The 22,584-nt window shown below is 41.5% G+C and overlaps 1 protein-coding gene across 15 annotated transcripts in view; it reads right to left on the bottom strand.

Moving 5' to 3' along the window:
• CMKLR2 (chemerin chemokine-like receptor 2) overlaps positions 1-22,584 on the bottom strand; it is a 56,076-nt gene that overhangs the window by 1,827 nt on the left and 31,665 nt on the right. For 6 of the 15 annotated variants that reach the window (XM_073218303.1, XM_037009273.2, XM_037009276.2 and 3 more), the window contains one exon: positions 19,798-19,867. The exons of 5 other annotated variants lie outside the window; for them this stretch is intronic. The gene's annotated coding sequence lies outside the window, so the exon portion shown is untranslated. Of the gene's footprint in view, positions 1-2,174; positions 3,864-19,793; positions 19,868-22,584 lie in introns of those variants that run through there. 4 more of the 15 variants (XM_037009275.2, XM_037009281.2, XM_073218304.1 and 1 more) reach the window with 2 other exon arrangements.

The following is a 22,584-nucleotide window of genomic DNA, read 5'->3' as shown; positions in this document are numbered from 1 at the left end:
AATCTGACATTCAACAGGCATTTATTAAGTTCTTACTATGTATTATTTTTTTATGAAAGGTGCAAATGAAAACATATTAACACTTATGTGATGATGACTTCAAAATCCTTATTTGTACCCTGACTTCTTAAGCTCTAGACAGAGTTCCAACTGCTTCTTTAACCCATCCACCTGGATGCCACAGGCAAGCACTGGAGATTCTGACCCATTGTTTTGCACCACAGATGTACTGATTCTATGTTTATGAATGCAAACATGTTAATCAGAGCTATAAGAATATGGAAGACTTTTCAACTAAAAGAATCTTTTGGAGTGAACTTGATTATGACCATTTAATTTCATTATTAACTATAGAATACAATTAAACATTAAGTTTTTACTTTACTGGAATTCCATTATTTTGAGTTACTTTGAATTAATCCTTTTCTACATTTACAACAACCAACTTATTAATTACTTTTATTTTATTTCTGTCCATACCAAATTTTACCTACTATCAAAGGAATTTTTTTTGTGTGGCCTTTTTTCCCCCCTATCAAGGTGAGTTTCCCTGGGTTAAGAACTCTTAAATGTCTATTTCTTAATCAAAAAAAGTTTACTGGTTACAATTATAGCCTCATCAATTCTATTTTGTAAGACAGAATTCATCAATTCTATTGATTTTTCTAAAATCAATTCTATTTTCTATTAGTATTCAAAATCAAGTACAGAAAGATTAATAGTTGTATTCATTTCATGGAGCTACAATCACTAATGGGGCAAATATTTAAGATTTGGGATTATAGTAGGGTTAAAACGAAGAGGTCAAAACATCTTGTGTTGTCTAGAGGCACCTCACCCTCGATTTGACTCACAGTGGGTTCATTATCCCACCTAGACTTGTCTGAGGAATCCGGCAGGGCATAATTAAAAAGCAAAAGCATCTCATTAGTGTTCTCTCAACCCCAGACCCAACCAGCTTCTCTATTTTTCAATATTCAGCTCAAAAGACACCTTTTATTGGAAACATTTCCTGAGATTACCTTTCCCCAGATAATTATAATAAATATTAGTATAAATAATAGACAATATTATTGAAAATTTACTATGTGCCATGCATGTATGATCTAATTTGACCCATGTAAGAATCTTATAAAGTTGGTAAGTAGTACTATTGTTATTGACATTTACAAGAAAGGATACTGAAGCCTGGAGAAGCTTCACACAACCTATTAATTAGAGTCTAAGTCTAATTAGAACCTTCTAATTAGGAGGATCTCAGCTCAAATCTGTTGGACCCAAAGCCCGAGCTCTTAACTACCAAGACATTCCCCTCATACCGTACTTAATTCACTACACTGTCACTGATGTACCTTTAATTTCTTCCCTACCTAACTGTGAACTCCTTGAGAGCAGTGACGGTCATTTCTGTACCTCACAGTGCCTAGTATAAGTCTTAGTATATCACTGGTGCTTAATGTGTGTTTGGTAAGTGATTGGCTCTGCTATGAATCCTTTTCAGAACCAAATGTAATTTTAATAGCTCAGATGAGAGTCTGTGAGTTCACCCCTAAGTCAATGTCATTTCCAGAATCTCTCTGACCTTGACCCACAGTTCTATCACCAGGATCCTAGCTTCTTCCTTGAGACCAAGTCCCTTCTTCATCTGTCTTATTCTAGTGAGCAGGAACTGGCTTCTTTCTTGCTCCCCTTTTCTTTCAGATCTGGGAAATGACTCTGCCTTCTCCTCTCCTTATGGTGGCTGATCCTTCTCAGTGTCAAATCCTTTCCAGTCTGAAGTCCCCTACTCAGTCTTGTTTTTTGCCTGTATGCTAGGACACCCTTACCTTCCTGGTGCCCAGGCTATTAGCAATTTTGAAGCCAAATGGCCTAGGTAGTGGTCTAAATCACCTTACAAATCCCTAAGCACTAAGTAGAAAGAACCTCATTACCCAAACACAGAAAGCCCATGGAGGACTCCTAATTGGAACACAACCAGTATGCTGGCCAGGAGTCAGGAGCCTTGCTCTTCCAATGCCTTTACTGAGCCTGCTGGGCCAGAGGGATCACAGCATCTGCTAAAGGACGCCAACCACTCCTCTTCCCACTTCTCCCGAGGTAGGGAAGGTACTTTGAGGATGAGTGATCTATCTTATCAATTTCAGAATCCCTTCAAACAAAAAAAATTAAAAAACCTGCATCAGAGAGGTTCCCAGTTTTCCAGAAAGCAGTTGAGTTGATGCAAGAACCAGTTAATTCAGGCTTGGAGGAAGATCTTCAAGAGTTGCTGAATGTCGCCCAGCTGAAGCCTTCATGAGAAACATAAGCTAGGAATTCCCCTATGACTTAGATGTTTATGTATGGTGGCAACGGTGAGGAGAAGGAGTAGAATGGAGACAAGAGAAGTAAGACAGAATTCAGCAACTGTCCTACTGAGTCCTTGGGCAGACACAGTTAGCCCTTTGAGACACATTCTTGTTTAGTTATTATATCTAGTTTACACACTGCTTCAAAGTTTCCAGGCACCTCCTGATCTAATTGAATTTTTAAACCTCATTTAGACCTACCCAAACATCCAGAAATGAACTATATTAGGGGTGCCATAGCAAAGAACCCTACACTTAAAGTCTTAGAATTTTAAAATAACCAAAGAAATTTGTGTCTCACAGCTCTGGAAGCTATAAGTCTGAAATCAAGGTGTAGGCACAGTTGATTCTTCCTCAGGGCTGTTAGGGAGTATCTGCTCCATGCCAATTGCCTAGCTTCTGGTGGTTTGCAGGCAAACTTTGGGGTTCCTTGGCTTGTACATTGTGGGGAAGTTGGGGTTCCTATGGCCAGGATCCTCACTGAACTTAACCACTGATGATGTAACTGGCCTGTTGCTAGGCTACCGCTTCCACACCAGTAGGCAATATGCGATTATTGCACTATATGGAGAGCTAGGCCCAATGCTCTGGGCAGAGGCAGAGACGCTAGTGCTCAACCTGCCACCAGGAGAACAAGCCGGGTGATAAACTCTTTCGCCCCAACAACGTCCTACTGTCATTTCTTTGGTCACGTTGAATCCATAGTGAACTTGCCTGGGGATGAAAGCCATTGGCAGTACATATATGCATCACCTGATATCCACCTTCATAATCATATGGCATTCTTCCTGTGTCTTTGTGTTCAAAGTTCCCCTTTTTATAAAAACACCAGCCATACTGAATTAGAACCTACCCTAATAATCTCACTTTAACTTGATGATCTCTGTAAAAATCCTACTTCCAAATAAGATAACACTGTGAGATGCTGGAGGCTAATACTTCCGCCTTTTATCTTTTCTTGGGGGGGCCACAGTTGAACCCATAACATTAACTCAGAGCTATCAACCACCATTTCTGAATCCTGATCACTCACGCACTCACTGAATATTTATTAAGTGCCTACATCTGTCAGGCACTGTTCTAGCTGATTATTACTCTTCACTAAATAAGACAACTTTCTTCCCTCTTAGATTTTAGATTCTAGCAGGAAGAGATAAACAGTAAGAAAATAAATAAATATAATGAAAAAAAAAAAGCAAACCACATAGTATGTAAAAAAATGGCAAGTACCATAGAAGTGTTAAGTCACGTGGATATTTCAGGCAGGAGTATTCCAGGGAACAACAAAGTATTCCAGGGAACTTTGCACAGGGAACAACAGTGCAAAGGCCCTATGCAGATGTGTGTCTAACATATTCCAGGAACAGTAAAGACACCAGTATGTCTAGAACAGAGTGAGGAAAGTGAGCAAGGGACAGAGTAGAAGGAAAGAAGCAACAAGCATGTGAGAGGTCAGATCATGAAGATGTTTGTTGTAGCCATTGTACGACACTGGCTTTCACTCCAAGGGAAATGGGAGGCCACTGAAGAATTTTGAGCACAGGGAAAAAGCAATCTGTTTTATATTATAGATCCTTCTTTCTGTGAATAGTCTGAGAATAGACTGCTGTGTGTAGTGGTGGGTGGTGGGGCAAGCAAGTACAGAGAGGAGAGACCAGTAAGGAGATGACTGCAATGATCCAGGCTAGAGATGGGGGTGCCTTGGATCAGGATGGTAGCAGCAGAGATGATGAAAAATGATTGGATTCTAGATCTATTTTGAAAATAGAGTCAATAGGTTTCTTAATGCACCAGATGTGAGAGAAAGAGAGGATTCAAAAATGACCCCCAGACTTTGGGACCTTCTGTGCCAGAGTCCAAGGCCCTCCGCTACCCCTTTTTCATCTGCTTGCTGTCTAGAATATGGATGCCGTGATGAGCCATCACGTATAAGGTGGATGAGGAAACCGTGGTTTTTCACAAGGTAGAAGCTCGGGCTCCCAGATGACTTTGTGGAGCAGAGTAGCCCTACTTCTTGGGTCAACTGTGTAAGAAGATATTTCCACTGCTCTTTTGGTCTTTTCCTAAGGCAGGGGAACCTATATTCTAACTAATTTAGCTTTTCTGGGCCTTGTCATTAAGCACTGTGGTGGAGATCTGGCAATGCCTAACCCTGTTAACAGATGTTATAAGAAACCCTTGAGGTAAGGGCTGCTCCTAACAATGGTCTTGGCTCCCAGAAGCTTCCTGGAAGGGAGAGCGGGGAGCTTCCAACGGGAGGAGGAAGAACCTGACCTTGTGAGAGGCATCTCTCTTACCACAGCAAGAGTTGGGGAGCCACTTAAAGAAAACCCTTTTTAAGCACAGAGACTGAGTATGAGGGAGTTTCTGCACTTGACTCTGGTGGGCTGGTAGGACTCCCACTTCCTAAGGAAATGAGGGGCAGACCTTGAATTGTGATATTAGACCTATACTCTTTTGGCAAAGGTAAAACATCCTGTTCACTTTATTTTATAATTTAAATGTCCCCAGGTGCAGGTAACTTTAACAGGCACAGTATTCCAGGTCAGGGAGACAACAGCATTTGGGTGAACCACAGAGTAGTAGACTTGCCTTCAGTGAACAGCAGCTACTCAGTTCTGACCAACTGTTTCCATGTGGGAAATAAAGACTCAGTATTACCAGAGTTTATGAAGAATGGTTGAATATCTATATATTTTTTTAATGTGAAGAACTTTCAGCTTCTAAACTACTATTTAAAACAAAGCAACTGTGGGCCGTGTTCAACCCAGCTACAAATTTGTGGTCCATGGGGCAGGGAAACTCTTGAACACTTTGAGCTTTTCAACAGTGAAGGAGGCTTGTGCTGGCCTCTGTGAATGACTTATCTCTTGGTCCCAGGGAGGCAACCACAATTTAATGTTACTCAAGGCCTATCCAGAGACCCTCTCTTTCTGGCAATTAACATAGGAGACTAGCTGTAAGAGTTAGGACAACTCTTTTTTTCCCCAGAAAAAAAAAATGCCATGGACAAGTTCCTGACTTTTCTGAGTTTCTGTTACAGGGAAGACCCTGGTAAGAAAAGCAAAATAATGGATCTACATCTAGGACCAGAGCTACTTGGCGCTGTTGACAAGGCTTCTGATTTTTGAGAAGGAATAAATCACACTGATAAATGAGATCTCAGCCTGCTTCCTGCCATCTCTGATTAGAAGGCCCCCATGTTCCTGTCTCTTTACTGCTCTAATCCCCACAGCTTGGTCTTCCAACTCTTAGTTGTCAGCCATGCACTACCCCTAGATTGAACTCAACCATGTCGCTAATGCAAAGTATAACTCGGCCGTCATCCAACCCACGGTCCTACCTCTGCTTCATTCTCTGATTGGGATAACCAGGTTAACCACCTAGTTAGTTCCTAGTCCTTGCTTCTGGGTTCATTTTGGATTGCTATACCTCTGGTTCTTTCCAGTCCTCTGGAGAACACTGTAACCTCTGCTACTGCATCTCCATGATTCTGTGCCTTTGCTCTCTCCCACGCTCCATGCTTCTGTGCTCCCACCTTGGTGAGACTACTCACTCACCTACCACCTCATGAGGCATTGCCCCAATGCCAATTCCCATCCCTTATTACCAACCAAGTCGACACCAGTGATTCTCAACCCAGCATAATTTTTGACAAAGTCTAGAAACACTGTTGGTTGTCACACTAGGGGAGTGGAGGAAAAGTAATAGCCTTTAGTGGATAGAGGCCTGAGATGCTCCCAAATATCCTATAATGGACAGCCTTCAGAGCAAAGAATGATCCTGCTCCAAAAATCAATGGTGACAAAGTCAAGAAACTTGGAGGGAGGAGCCAAGACGGCAGCGTGAGTAGAGCAGCGGGAGGAGATACAACAAAAACAACTCTTCCTAAAAGAGAGACCAGAAGACACAGGACAACATCCAGACTACATCCACACCTGCGAGAACCCAGCACCTCACAAAGGGGGTAAGATAGAAGCCGCGGCCCGGCGGGACCCGAGTGCCCTTCATCCCAGCTCCTGGCAGGGGGAGAGGAGTCAGAGCAGGGAGGAAGAGGGAGCCCAGGACTGCTAAACACCCAGCCCTAGCCAGCCACACCTGAGCGCAGACACAGTGGTTGTGTGGGGTGCTGGAAACTAGGGAAACAGGACAGTAAGACCTGTGAGCGGGTCCCTGCAGCCAGTGCCTCTGGGACAAAGAAAAGCGAGTGCTTTTTGAAAGTCTTAAAGGGACAGGAACCCCACAGCTGGATGGAAGCGTCCCGGCACACTCAGCCCAACAGCTGGGAATACCGGGGAACTACAGGTGCCCTAACCCCCTGGGCAGCAATGCAGCTCTGAGGCCCCATGGGCGATAAACAGCATCCCACCCATTCCCCCTCTGGCGTGGCCTGCCATAGCAGAGCAGCAGCCTAAGGCCAGCCACGCGCACAGTAACCACAGAGCTTAACTCCACAGTGGCCGGGCAAGAATCAGAAACCCTGTCTGTGCACAGCTGCCCAGCACAAGCCACTAGGGGTCACCATTCTCCCAGGAAAAGAAGGCCAGGAACAAGTGGAAAGGGACTTGATTCTCCCAGCTGACACACGTGCCAGCTCCCCACAACTACCTCTATCACCATGAACAGGCAGAAGAATTTGATACAGACCAGAGTAACCCAGACATCCTCCCCAAGAAGGAATCTGGACAGATAGACCTAACCAAGCTTCCTGAAAAAGAATTCAAAATGAAGGTCATAACCATGCTGATGGACCTGCAGAGAAAAATGCAAGAGCTAACTGACACAGTAGGGAGGGAGACTGCAGAAATAAAACAATCTCTGGAAGGATTTATAAGCAGAATGGACAAGATGCAAGAGGCCATTAATGGAATAGAAACCAGAGAACAGGAACGCATAGAGGCTGATGCAGAGAGAGATAAAAGGATCTCCAGAAATGAAACAATATTAAGAGAACTGTGTGACCAATCCAAAAGGAACAATATCTGCATTATAGGGGTACCAGAAGAAGAAGAGAGAGAAAAAGGGATAGAAAGTGTAATTGAAGAAATAATTGCTGAAAACTTCCCCAAACTGGGAGAGGAAACAGTCACTCAAATCACGGAAGCACACAGAACTCCCAACAGAGGGGACGCAAGGAGGACAACAACAGGACACATAATTATTAAAATGGCAAAGATCAAGGACAAGGACAGAGTATTAAAGGCAGCTAGAGAGAGGAAAAAGGTCACCTACAAAGGAAAACCCATCATGCTATCATCAAACTTCTCAACAGAAACCTTACAGGCCAGAAGAGAATGGCATGATATATTCAATGCAATGAAACAGAAGGGGCTTGTACCAAGGATACTGTATCCAGCATGATTATCATTTAAATATGAAGGAGGGATTAAACAATTCCCAGACAAGCAAAAGTTGAGGGAATTTGCCTCCCACAAACCACCTCTACAGGGTATTTTAGAGGGACTGCTCTAAATGGGAGCACTCCTAAGGCTAAACAGACATCACCAGACAAAGTCAAGAAACTCTGATCTACACACACTAAGCTCAGTCTGCACTCCTTCCTTCTCTTTCCTGCCGCTGAATCTGCTCTCTTACTGTGGGGAACTCTTATTATCTTGGAGTCCTCATTTGGCCTGGTCTGTTCCATCCCATTACCAATCAATTGTGCTTTACAGAGGTTGCAAACTGTTGGTCTGTGTTTAATTTTGTTGAAAAAGTATTTTGAAATGTTTGATGTAGACACTAATATTTAAACATGGGGAGGTTCCACAAAAAGATTCCAATTGTTACCATCTCCTGATAATTTATATTATCTGTTAATGATGAGCTTGAATGTCAGCAGCTTTTGCTTTCCTCCTCAGACAGGTATGTACTCTGATTTGCAGTGGTCACCACCACTCCCGAATCACTCTTTATGATACTTTGCAAGATGCTGTCAGCACTTAAATTAAATCTTTGCTAACACTGCACCTTATATATAGTAAGAAATAAAATTGTTCAAAGATTTAAAACTACACACATGCAAAAGAGAGCACAAATGAAGTATGGATAATGGAATCTCAAAATAATATCTGCACCCTCAAAGCAAAAAACTGCTCTACAAAAAAGATTACTATCTTGTGCATTTCTGCCAATTTAAAGCTAAGAGTCTATAGAGATGCCTTTTTAAACTTCAAAAAATTGATATTCTGCTGTGTCATCAAACATGTTGTGTTAAACTTATCTGTTTATTCTTGGTGGGTAAGAGAGAAGGGGCAAAAAGAGATACAGAAAGAGAATGTGGGAAAATCTGTCCTCAGTTTAATTATGTGAATATATGTGTATGTATATATATATATTTTTTTGAGACGTGATGGAAAGATGTGAGTGAAGACTCAGCAGTGAAACAGGAGGAATGTCTGGGCAATAGAAAGAAGTCTTATTGGACAATACCCAGAAATGAAGGTGGGGAAGAGGCAGAATGAGGTCTTTAAGCTCAGGTTTACAAGAAACACTGTCATTTATTAAATAGGCAGTCCAACCACCTTAGCTGATGGGAGGTTTTCAATTTGGAAGAGCACAATAACAATGTCAGGATGAGGCTTTTAGACTTGACTGAAAAGAGGAAATAGCTACTGTATTTGTCTTAAACCATGTGTGCTGCTGAAAGGCAAGTAAATCATTCTAGCTGAAATAAAGATTACTAAAGATCTACATGATCATAAAATCTTTTGAGCAGCCACTTAAGCAAGTGCCAGGCTATCCTGTGGACATGAACATATGCAAGTACACTCAAGTATGTTAGAAATGTGTGGAAAATGCCTGGTGTGGAGAAAAGTTCAGAGAACCATCCCTGGAGTCTGTGGCTTGGTTTCCAAGAACTGGAAAGAGGCATATTTACTGTAGGGATTCAGTGGCCACGAGGATCCACGTTGTCACATTGCCACTCAAGTGGCAAATGTCTGGGTCTGGAGCACATAACTATTCATTGAATTAAACAAATGGGTTTCTGATCTATTCAGATTTAATAGATGGTAAAGCTGAAACTCTTTTCTGAGTAACTAGATTTCACTGCAAGAGTTCTGGCAGAAAGTGTAGCAATAACTCATCTATAAAACCCAAATGAGGGGGGCGGAGCCAAGATGGCGGCGTGAGTAGAGCAGTGGAAATCTCCTCCCAAAAACACATAGAGCTATGAAAATATAACAAAGAAAAATCTTCCTAAAATAGAGACCACAGGACACAGGACAACATCCAGACCACATCCACACCTGCAAGAACCCAGCGCCTTGTGAAGGGGGTAAGATACAAGCCCCAGCCCGGCGGGACCCGAGCGCCCCTCCCCCTGGCTCCCGGTGGGTGGAGAGAAACCGGAGCGGTTTTTTTTTTTTTTTTTTTTGGCGAGCGCTTTTTGGAAGCCTTAGAGGGACGGGCCCCCGTTGCTGGGGAGGCAGGGTGGCGGGACCGGTGAGGAGGTGCCTGGGAACGGCGCCGGAGGACAAAGAATATCCCGCGTTTCTCCCTGCGAGACCTGGGGGCGGGTGCCTGAGACCGGTGCCTGAGGACGGAGGAGGTCGCGCGTTTTTCCCCTTTTTTTTTTTCTCTTTTTGGCGAGCACTTTTTGGAAGCCTTGAAGGGACGGGGACCCCAGTGCTAGGGAGGCACGGTGGCGGGACTGGTGAGCGGGTGGCTGGGACTGGTGCCTGAGGACAAAGAATATCCCCCGTTTTTCCCTGCGGGACCGGTGGGCGGGTGCCTGAGACCGGCACTTGAGGACAGAGGAAATCGCGCGTTTTTCCCCTTTTTTTTTTTCTCTTTTCTGCGAGTGCTTTTTGGAAGCCTAAAAGGGACAGGGACCCCGGTGCTAGGGAGGCAGGGTGGCGGGACTGGTGAGCGGGTGCCTGGGACCGGCACCTGAGGACAAAGAATATCCCGCATTTTTCCCTGTGGGACCGGTGGGTGGGTGCCTGAGACCGGCACCTGAGGACGGAAGAAATCGCGCGTTTTTCCCCTTTTTTTTCTCTCGTTTTGCCGAGTGCTTTTTGGAAGCCTTGAAGGGACAGGGACCCCGGTGCTAGGGAGGCAGGGCGGCGGGACTGGTGAGCGGGTGCGTGGGACCAGTGCCTGAGGACAAAGAATATTGAGCGTTCCTTCCCTGCGGGACCGGTGGGTGGGTGCTTTTTGGAAGCCTTGAAAAGACAGGGACCCTGGTGCTAGGGAGACAGGGCAGCAGGACCAGTGAGCAGGTGCCTGGGACCGGCACCTGAGGACAAAAAAAAAAAAAAAAAATCGCTTGTTTTTTCCTTTTTTTTTTCTCTTTCTTTCTGTTCCCTCTCTCATTGTTGCTGTTGTTGTTTTGGTTTGGAGAGTGCTTTTTGGAAATCTTAAAGGGGCAGGACAGGTCACTTAGACCAGAAGCAGGGAATCTGGGGATCTCTGGGCACTCTAACCCCCTGGGCAGCAGGGAGCACAGAGGCCCCTTACGGAGATAAATAGCCTCCTGGCTGCTCCCCCTCCAACGGGGCTCCACCATTTTGGAGGAACAGCCCCAGCCAGGCCAAGCCCACAGCAACAGCGGAGATAAACCCCAAAGCAACTGGGCGGGAAGCAGAAGCCCTGTCTGCGCACAGCTGCCCAGCACAAGCCACTAGAGGTCGCTATTCTCCCAGGAAAAGGCTACAAACCAACAAGAAGGGAAGCTCTTCCAGCGGTCACTTGTACCAGCTCTGCAAACTATCTCTATCACCATGAAAAGGCAAAACTACAGGCAGACAAAGATCACAGAGACAACACCTGAGAAGGAGACAGACCTAACTAGTCCTCCTGAAAAAGAATTCAAAATAAAAATTATGAACATGCTGACAGAGATGCAGAAAAAAATGCAACAGCAATGGGATGAGATGCAGAGAAAAAAGCAAGAGCAGTGGGATGAAGTCCGGAAGGAGATCACAGATGTCAGGAAAGAGATCACAGAAGTGAAACAATCCCTGGAAGGATTTATAAGCAGAATGGATAAGATGCAAGAGGCCATTGAAGGAATAGAAGCCAGAGAACAGGAACGTATAGAAGCTGACATAGAGAGAGATAAAAGGATCTCCAGGAATGAAACAACACTAAGAGAAATATGTGACCAATACAAAAGGAAAAACATTCGTATTATAGGGATACCAGAAGAGGAAGAAAGAGGAAAAGGGATAGAAAGTGTCTTTGAAGAAATAATTGCTGAAAACTTCCCCAAACTGGGGGAGGAAATAATCGAACAGACCATGGAATTACACAGAACCCCCAACAGAAAGGATCCAAGGAGGACAACACCAAGACACATAGTAATTAAAATGGCAAGGATCAAGGACAAGGAAAGAGTTTTAAAGGCAGCTAGAGAGAAAAAGGTCACCTATAAAGGAAAACCAATCAGGCTAACATCAGACTTCTCAACAGAAACCCTACAGGCCAGAAGAGAATGGCATGATATACTTAATGCAATGAAACAGAAGGGCCTTGAACCAAGGATACTGTATCCAGCACGACTATCATTTAAATATGATGGTGGGATCAAACAATTCCCAGACAAGCAAAAGCTGAGGGAATTTGCTTGCCACAAACCACCTCTACAGGGCATCCTACTGGGACTGCTCTAGATGGGAGCACCCCTAAAAAGAGCACAGAACAAAATACACAACATATGAAGAATGGAGGAGGAGGAATAAGAAGGGAGAGAAGAAAAGACTCTCCAGACAGTGTATATAACAGCTCAATAAGCGAGCTAAGTTAGGCAGTAAGATACTAAAGAAGCTAACCTTGAACCTTTGGTAACCACGAATCTAAAGCCTGCAATGGCAATAAGTACATATCTTTCAATAGTCACCCTAAATGTAAATGGACTTAATGCACCAATCAAAAGACATAGAGTAATAGAATGGATAAAAAAGCAAGACCCATCTATATGCTGCTTACAAGAAACTCACCTTAAACCCAAAGATAAGCATAGACTAAAAGTCAAGGGATGGAAAAACATATTTCAGGCAAACAACAGTGAGAAGAAAGCAGGGGTTGCAGTACTAATATCAGACAAAATAGACTTCAAAACAAAGAAAGTAACAAGAGATAAAGAAGGCCACTACATAATGATAAAGGGCTTAGTCCAACAAGAGGATATAACCATTCTAAATATATATGCACCCAATACAGGAGCACCAGCATATGTGAAGCAAATACTAACAGAACTAAAGAGGGAAATAGACTGCAATGCATTCATTGTAGGAGACTTCAACACACCACTCACCCCAAAGGACAGATCCACCGGGCAGAAAATAAGTAAAGACACACAGGCACTGAACAACACACTAGAACAGATGGACCTAATAGACATCTATAGAACTTTACATCCAAAAGCAACAGGATATACATTCTTCTCAAGTGCACATGGAACATTCTCCAGAATAGACCACATACTAGCTCACAAAAAGAGCCTCAGTAAATTCCACAATATTGAAATTCTACCAACCAATTTTTCAGACCACAAAGGTATGAAAGTAGAAATAAATTCTACAAAGAAAACAAAAAGGCTCACAAACACATGGAGGCTTAACAACATGCTACTAAATAATCAATGGATCAATGAACAAATCAAAATAGAGATCAAGGAATATATAGAAACAAATGACAACAACAACACTAAGCCCCAACTTCTGTGGGATGCAGCGAAAGCAGTCTTAAGAGGAAAGTATATAGCAATCCAGGCACACTTGAAGAAGGAAGAACAATCCCAAATGAATAGTCTAACATCACAATTATTAAAACTGGAAAAAGAAGAACAAATGAGGCCTAAAGTCAGCAGAAGGAGGGACATAATAAAGATCAGAGAAGAAATAAACAAAATTGAGAAGAATAAAACAATAGCAAAAATCAACGAAACCAAGAGCTGGTTCTTTGAGAAAATAAACAAAATAGATAAGCCTCTAGCCCAACTTATTAAGAGAAAAAGAGAGTCAACACAAATCAACATAATCAAAAATGAGAATGGAAAAATCACGACAGACTCCACAGAAATACAAAGAATTATTAAAGACTACTATGAAAACCTATATGCCAACAAGCTGGAAAACCTAGAAGAAATGGACAACTTCCTAGAAAAATACAACCTCCCAAGACTGACCAAGGAAGAAACACAAAAGTTAAACAAACCAATTACAAGCAAAGAAATTGAAACAGTAATCAAAAAACTACCCAAGAACAAAACCCCGGGGCCGGACGGATTTACCTCGGAATTTTATCAGACACACAGAGAAGACATAATACCCATTCTCCTAAAAGTGTTCCACAAAATAGAAGAAGAGGGAATACTCCCAAACTCATTCTATGAAGCCAACATCACCCTAATACCAAAACCAGGAGAAGACCCCACCAAAAAAGAAAATTACAGACCAATATCCCTGATGAATGTAGATGCAAAAATACTCAATAAAATATTAGCAAACAGAATTCAACAGTATATCAAAAGGATCATACACCATGACCAAGTGGGGTTCATCCCAGGGATGCAAGGATGGTACAACATTCGAAAATCCATCAACATCATCCACCACATCAACAAAAAGAAAGACAAAAACCACATGATCATCTCCATAGATGCTGAAAAAGCATTTGACAAAATTCAACATCCATTCATGATAAAAACTCTCAGCAAAATGGGAATAGAGGGCAAGTACCTCAACATAATAAAGGCCATATATGATAAACCCACAGCCAGCATTATACTGAACAGCGAGAAGCTGAAAGCATTTCCACTGAGATCGGGAACCAGACAGGGATGCCCACTCTCCCCACTGTTATTTAACATAGTACTGGAGGTCCTAGCCACGGCAATCAGACAAAACAAAGAAATACAAGGAATCCAGATTGGTAAAGAAGAAGTTAAACTGTCACTATTTGCAGATGATATGATACTGTACATAAAAAACCCTAAAGACTCCACTCCAAAACTACTAGAACTGATATCGGAATACAGCAAAGTTGCAGGATACAAAATCAACACACAGAAATCTGTAGCTTTCCTATACACTAACAACGAATCAATAGAAAGAGAAATCAGGAAAACAATTCCATTCACCATTGCATCAAAAAGAATAAAATACCTAGGAATAAACCTAACCAAGGAAGTGAAAGACTTATACTCTGAAAACTACAAGTCACTCTTAAGAGAAATTAAAGGGGACACTAATAAATGGAAACTCATCCCATGCTCATGGCTAGGAAGAATTAATATCGTAAAAATGGCCATCCTGCCGAAAGCAATATACAAATTTGATGCAATCCCTCTCAAATTACCAGCAACATTCTTCAATGAATTGGAACAAATAATTCAAAAATTCATATGGAAACACCAAAGACCCCGAATAGCCAAAGCAATCCTGAAAAAGAAGAATAAAGTAGGGGGGATCTCACTCCCCAACTTCAAGCTCTACTACAAAGCCATAGTAAACAAGACAATTTGGTACTGGCACAAGAACAGAGCCACAGACCAGTGGAACAGATTAGAGACCCCAGAAATTAACCCAAACATATATGGTCAATTAATATTTGATAAAGGAGCCATGGACATACAATGGCAAAATGACAGTCTCTTCAACAGATGGTGCTGGCAAAACTGGACAGCTACATGTAGGAGAATGAAACTGGACCATTGTCTAACCCCATATACAAAGGTAAACTCAAAATGGATCAAAGACCTGAATGTAAGTCACGAAACCATTAAACTCTTGGAAAAAAACATAGGCAAAAACCTCTTAGACATAAACATGAGTGACCTCTTCTTGAACATATCTCCCCGGGCAAGGAAAACAACAGCAAAAATGAGCAAGTGGGACTACATTAAGCTGAAAAGCTTCTGTACAGCAAAAGACACCATCAATAGAACAAAAAGGAACCCTACAGTATGGGAGAATATATTTGAAAATGACAGATCTGATAAAGGCTTGACGTCCAGAATATATAAAGAGCTCACACGCCTCAACAAACAAAAAACAAATAACCCAATTAAAAAATGGGCAGAGGAACTGAACAGACAGTTCTCTAAAAAAGAAATACAGATGGCCAACAGACACATGAAAAGATGCTCCACATCGCTAATTATCAGAGAAATGCAAATTAAAACTACAATGAGGTATCACCTCACACCAGTAAGGATAGCTGCCATCCAAAAGACAAACAACAACAAATGTTGGCGAGGCTGTGGAGAAAGGGGAACCCTCCTACACTGCTGGTGGGAATGTAAATTAGTTCAACCATTGTGGAAAGCAGTATGGAGGTGCATCAAAATGCTCAAAACAGACCTACCATTTGACCCAGGAATTCCACTCCTAGGAATTTACCCTAAGAACGCAGCAATCAAGTTTGAGAAAGACAGATGCACTCCTATGTTTATCGCAGCACTATTTACAATAGCCAAGAATTGGAAGCAACCTAAATGTCCATCTGTAGATGAATGGATAAAGAAGATGTGGTACATATACACAATGGAATACTACTCAGCCATAAGAAGTGGAAAAATCCAACCATTTGCAGCAACATGGATGGAGCTGGAGAGTATTATGCTCAGTGAAATAAGCCAAGCGGAGAAAGAGAAATACCAAATGATTTCACTCATCTGAGGAGTATAGGAACAAAGGAAAAACTGAAGGAACAAAACAGCAGCAGAATTACAGAACCCAAAAATGGACTAACAGGTACCAAAGGGAAAGGAACTGGGGAGGATGGGTGGGCAGGAAGGGATAAGGGGGGGGAAGAAGAAGGGGGTATTAAGATTAGCATGCATGGGGGGGAGGGAGAAAGGGGAGGGTGGGCTGCACAACACAGAGAGGACAAGTAGTGACTCTACAACATTTTGCTAAGCTGATGGACAGTAACCGTAATGTGGTTGTTAGGGGGGACCTGATATAGGGGAGAGCATAGTAAACATAGTATTCTTCAGGTAAGTGTAGATTAAAAATTTAAAAAAAAAAAAAAAAGAAAGAAAGAAAGAAAAGGGGGATTACTCCTTAACAGGATAAAACTATTGGTAAATCAAAGATCAACGCATGCTTTAAATATCCTTAATGTTGATCACTTAAAGGGTGTCAGATGATCAGCTATGGAGGTACTCTTTTCTGATAATATTCCTTTCTCTTAATTAAAAAAAAAAAAAAAGCAGTTACTGTGTGCTGACCTCCAATGAGTTCACAGTGGTATAGAGGGCATGTCAAAGTGTGGGCAAAGGGTCTGTTTGTTTCTACGCAGAAGATCAAGGCCTAGCTTGGATACCCAGAAAATGAACTAAGATACGATATGAGGAGGAGCTTCCGGCATCAGCACTCTCTGGAGGACTCGTGCCGGGGATGATCATCAAAAAGCCTCCACAGGGATCCGGACGATGCTGCGGTTGTGGCTGCATCCAGCCCACCGTCTCCTGGACTTGCCATAAGAAGGAGGAGGGAGATGTCTAGGCTGGCATGTGCATACAGTGAGACAACGAATTTGACCGGATCTGTACTGTTGGAACTCAACCAGGAGTTGGGAGGGGTGCAAGTTGTAGCACCCCAAAATCTCATGACTATAGACTATCTATGGTTAAAAGAACATATGGGATGTGAACAGATCCCAGAAATGGGCTGCTTTAATTTGTCTGATGGTTCAAGTACAGTTGGAAAATATCCATCATATCATAGATAAATTTTCACAAATGCCTAGGGTGCCTAAATGGTTTTCTTGGCTTCACTGGAGATGGATGGTAATTATAGATTTGCTTTGTATATGTCACCGTATTCCTATTATGTTAATATGTGTGTGCAAATTAGTTAGTAGTTTAAAGCCTATACATACTTAAGGTACTATACAAGAAGATATGTCAAAGAAATAATCAATCCTCCCAAGTTTCCTTCATATGCTACATCTATAGCTTTTCTTCTTCCTTCCTAATTACAACCCTTAAATAGAATTCGTGCCTCAGATCGAATTTACCGAGTATCATAATTCCTCCAGGTGGTAAAGATACCTCGAGACGAGTGCTGGGCATAGAAGCCACAGGGCATAAATCTGCAAAGAAGTAAAAAGCTAACCTTTGCAAACAATATGGCTTCTCTCTCACTTACCAACTTTACATTTCCCTGTATGGCCCCGGAAGATGACTGGTTAGCCAGAGACGGGTAAGATTCCTCAAGGGAGGAACAACCTAAGACAGGCACAGTCGCAGGGGGGCCATCAGGTGAGAATTTGGGGATCAACAGAGGTGAGGCTCAGAACCTCACCCCCCCTGCTTTGAGAGAAATCTTCTGCATCCGTGGATGTCTTGCTGCCCTTGTCTAGCCTGGATTAATACTTAGTCCATAGGCACACACCTGAGCATCTGATCATCTACATTTGCCCTCTTACAGCACTAAACTATGTTTTCTACCTTTATCTTGCATCTACCTACCACTTCAGCATTTTATTAAAAATAAAAATAATAAAAATAATAGGAGAAATGTGGGATCAACATATAAATCAAGTACAAAAATCAAATGAATATTCATATTTGACCTGATGGTTTATAGGTCATATTGCATGATCAAAACCGAAAGTTTCTGTGATGAATGCCCTTGTACTGTTCACCATGTAAGAATTTATTCACTCTGTAAGAATTCGTTCACCATGTAAGAACTTGTTCGTTATGCTTCAGAAGATTGGAGACTGACGAGAATTAGGCTTGAGATGGATTAATGATTGTACATTGAGCATTGACCCCCCTATACTGAATTTTATTGTTGTTAACAACCATTTGATCAATAAATATGAGAGATGCCCTCTCAAAAAAAAAAACCCAAATGATTTGGGAGAAGGACATCTGGTAGAAATATGTGTCATTAAACTTTTAAATATGGCTTTAAATGAGACTTGGCTATGGAGGGAAACATTCTATTTATCTACCTTGATAAAACACAAAGATTCCTTCTGGCAGAATATTTGGTGAAGGTAGAAGGGTTTGATTTAGTTCCATAATGTTGAGTTAGATGGGTTTCCATGGACCACTGCAAAATGTATACCTAACAGAATCTTAAGAAAATTCAGGCTCTAATCTACTTTGAACAGAGAAGAGAATTTAATGTTACTGACCTTTGTCTATGCAGACTGCCTGTGTAGACTGCCCCTTCCTGGTGGAAAAAGAACTCAGGAGCTCAATGTGTTTCCTTTGAAAACCACTGGGGCCAATGAGGGAAAATGTATTTTACTTTTAATCAGATGACAGGGATGAATAGAATGAGTGGAAAAAAAAAAAAAGAATGCAAAGAGAAGCTCTTTGGTGAAAACCACAGATCCATGACCTAGCAAACATATATAGGCAGCAAACTTTATTTTTCAAGGGGTGTCTTAGTAAAGAGAGATTTTTGGAAAAGCATGTGTGTGTGTGTGGTTATTCAGAAGCATTGCTCAGTATTTTCCACTAACTATCAAATATAAATTGCATGCCACACCCCAGATTGTACTCAAGATGTTTGGCACCAGTAGAATATTTTGCTGCCCTTTGGATGAACAATCCTGCTTGGAAGGCTTTGAGGCACAGCAGTGTCTCTTATAAAGAAACCCTGTTTATTACTCAAAGGAAGCTAAGAAGGTTTAAATTGAATCTGAAGTTTGGGTGTGATATTGACAGCTCCTGCTGGTTGGGAGGTGGTAAAGCAATAATTGTCAGATTGCACCTCTCACGCCAAGTCCTGGCATAGCTTACCCTTTAATACAGAAACATCTTGCCTAACTACATTCTCTTGCCATTTACTGCTTAATGCTGTACATTAAAACCAATGACAATACTCCTTGGCCTAATAGGAAGAGTGGAAGTATTTTGATTCAGCTGGAAAAGAGACAAAAAAGGAGGAGAGTTCTGGTAATGAGGGCCTTTGAATGTCATGCTTAAGCATTTGGATTTTATTCCACTGCCAGTTGGGAGCAAATAAAAACATTGAAGCAAGGAGTGGTATCACCGAATCTTTGTTTTTTTAAAGATCATCTGGTAGCAGTTTGGGAGAATACTGCCACAAGTGAAGTCAAAGATGGAAGGGCCCTAGGCAGTGAGAGTGAGAATGGAGATAAGGTAGACCTATCTGAGAGATATTCATTTAGGAAACTAATAAAATCTTTCAGGAAACTTCACTAAACTGAATATAATCTTCAGAGTAACTTTCTTAATGAGTTGATATTAAATTCAACCTCAGACAGAAAAGCTAATTTTACACATCAATGTTTTATTTACTTTAAAAGGCAGTGAGGTTGGGAGAGAGTTTTTTTATGAAAAACAAATTGAGTCAACTGCAAATAAAATGATACCTATTTTCACTCTGCCGGGATCAAAGTCCTTTCATAAAAAGCCCTTGCAGACTGACCTGCATGTCTAACTCCCATGCTGCACTTGGACAGTTTAAGAGAATGAAACTCATATTTGAAAAGTCAGTGCCTACTTACATACCAGTTGTTTTGATGCTCCACCCAGAACTTAGGAGTCCTGACTTGTCAAATCTGTATGGCTCTGTTGGTTGCTGGGAGAAAACAGAGCAAATGATTAACCTTAGATCAGGAAGAACCTTTAAGGCTTACTTCCTTTGCAAGACTTTATGATAACTAATGCACAGGTATAATTAAAGTGTCAGGCAATGACGTGGTCTATGGGCTCTGGAACCAGAATGCCTGCCTTCAAATCTCAGTCTCCCCTCTTCTTGGCTGTGGAATCTTTTATTTATTTATATATTTTTATTTATTTTTTATTTTGGTATCATTAATATATAATTACATGAGTAAGATTGTGGTCACTAGATTCCCCCCATTATCAAGTTCCCCCCACATACCCCATTACAGTCACCGTCCATCAGCGTAGTAAGATGCTATAGAATCACTACTTGTCTTCTCTGTGCTCTACTGCCTTCCCCATGCCCCCACTACATATGTGTGCTAATGGTAATGCCCCTTTTTCCTCTTATACCCTCCCTTCCCACCCATCCTCCCCAGTCCCTTTCCCTTTGGTAACTGTTAGTCCATTCTTGGGTTCTGTGAAACTGCTGCTGTTTTGTTCCTTCAGTTTTTGCTTTGTTCTTATTCTCCACAGATGAGTGAAATCATTTGGTACTTATCTTTCTCCGCCTGGCTTATTTCACAGAGCATAATACCCTCTAATTCCATCCATTTTGTTGCAAATGGTAAGATTTTGTTTTCTTCTTATGGCTGAATAATATTCCATTGTGTATATGTATCACATCTTCTTTATCTATTCATCTACTGATGGACACTTAGGTTGCTTCTATGTCTTGGCTATTGTAAATAGTGCTGCAAAAAACATGGGGGCGCATATGTCTTTTTGAAACTGGGCTCCTGCATTCTTAGGGTAAATTCCTAGGAGTGGAATTCCTGGGTCAAATGGTATTTCTATTTTGAGTTTTTTGAAGAACCTCCATACTGCTTTCCAATGGTTTAACTAATTTACATTCCCACCAGCAGTGTAGGAGGGTTCCCCTTTCTCCACATCCTCGCCAGCATTCGTTTTTGTTTGTCTTTTGGATGGTGGCCATCCTAACTGGTGTGACTGGCTGTGGAATCTTACACAAATCACCTACTACATAGAAACCTCAGTTTCCCACTTGCAAAATGGGAATAGTAATAGTATTGACTCATAGGGTTGCTGAGATGATCACCTAAGGAAATCCTCAAAAAGTGGTTAGCTGAGTACCCAGCACACAGATGTTCAAGAACTGTAGCTATTATTACCAGTTTAAGACTGAAAGCAGTATACACAATGGGGGTAGAAAGTTAGAAGGCAGAAAGAGTGGGATTTCTTTGCAATACTTCAAGAGATGGGTGAGAATATTTTAAGCAGAAATTTTAAAATTCATTTTGCTTTGTGGGCTTCATTTTTGAATCACTGTGGTGTTCACACATTGTTAGAATCCTGCCCTCTCCAGACACTTGAGTTGGGGAACCCCATTCTAGTCCCCAGATGCCATTATTACCCCCCCATCTAGCCAAGACAGTGAGAAAATAAAATACAACACTGTGTATTTCCCTTATTTCTCTCTTTAAAAAAGTTGTTTATTCACTTTTGATTAAAGGATATAATCTAGGTCTTTATCTCAGTTTTCATATACTCTAAGAAAGCATAACCACCATGATGTAATGTTTCAAAGACTTGATCACAGAGAGAAATCCCCAAATCAGTATTCAGTGAAAAGGGATTTCTGTGTACTCGTTAAATTTTTAGCAGGAAGAATGTGGGCACTGAATTTGGAAACCAAGCTGGCACAAGACTTCTGTAACTTTGTTTTTGTAGGGCATATGACTAGATAGCTAATGGAGATCTAAAATGTCCCAATATATATTTTGGGTATCTTCATCCATATAAATGGTCAAAACTAAAGCTTTAATCCTTTTAAATGTCTTCTGGGCAGCATTATGTCTCCTGAAGAACTGATTCTGGAAACAGCAGCCACAATAGCGTACCTAACAGATTATAAAACTTCTTATGAATAGATGTCATCTGTATCTATTTAAAACATTTAAAAAGGTTAAACATGACTATGTTTGTGAGGGTCTAGAATCTTTAACTGTGACCTGAAATCTCTGCAGACAGATTTCAGTCTCTGAAATCTATGCTTCTGAAAAGTCAAGGGCACACAGTGGACATTTGTGCTGCTACCATCATATACCTCTGTGTTCTATTTCACCATTACTTTGCACTGATGACAGTGTCTTGGTTCTCAATTACATGCTGTCAATGACATTTATAGAAGTCTGTGGGGGAATACCTGGTTCAGGGTGGGAACTGAATTGGCAGTCATTATATTCTTCTTTTAATCTATTTTAAGTTACTTCCTTTTTTTAAAGAAAGAGAAAGCTATTCTCCTAAAGGAGAAGGAACAACAGTCAAGGAACCTGCAGACTATTTTAAACTTGCAGCTACTTCACAGAACAATATTGTTGATCATCCAAAGAGGTAGTAAGTAACTTGGTGAAGGGGGTTTAAAGCAAACCTGTTTTGGTAGCAATAGTAATGTTTTTTCGACACAGCAGCAAAAACTGGAGAGGGGGTGGAGTGGGAAGGGCAACAATTCTTGGACTTCCTTCCATTCATACAAAATTATGCCTGAAATTATATATGCCTTCTATCTCCCCTGGAATGAGGCAGGAGGGCGTATGGGATAAAATGAGATAGTGGAAGACAGAATAAAGCACAAGTTGAAAGACTTACCTATTGATCATAATCAAACAA

The sequence above is a fragment of the Manis javanica genome, chromosome 12 (genome assembly GCF_040802235.1).
Source record: "Manis javanica isolate MJ-LG chromosome 12, MJ_LKY, whole genome shotgun sequence".
Taxonomy (NCBI): Eukaryota; Metazoa; Chordata; class Mammalia; order Pholidota; family Manidae; genus Manis; species Manis javanica.
The sequence above is the reverse complement of the archived record's forward strand: the minus strand, read 5'-3'. Positions and strand labels throughout refer to the sequence as shown.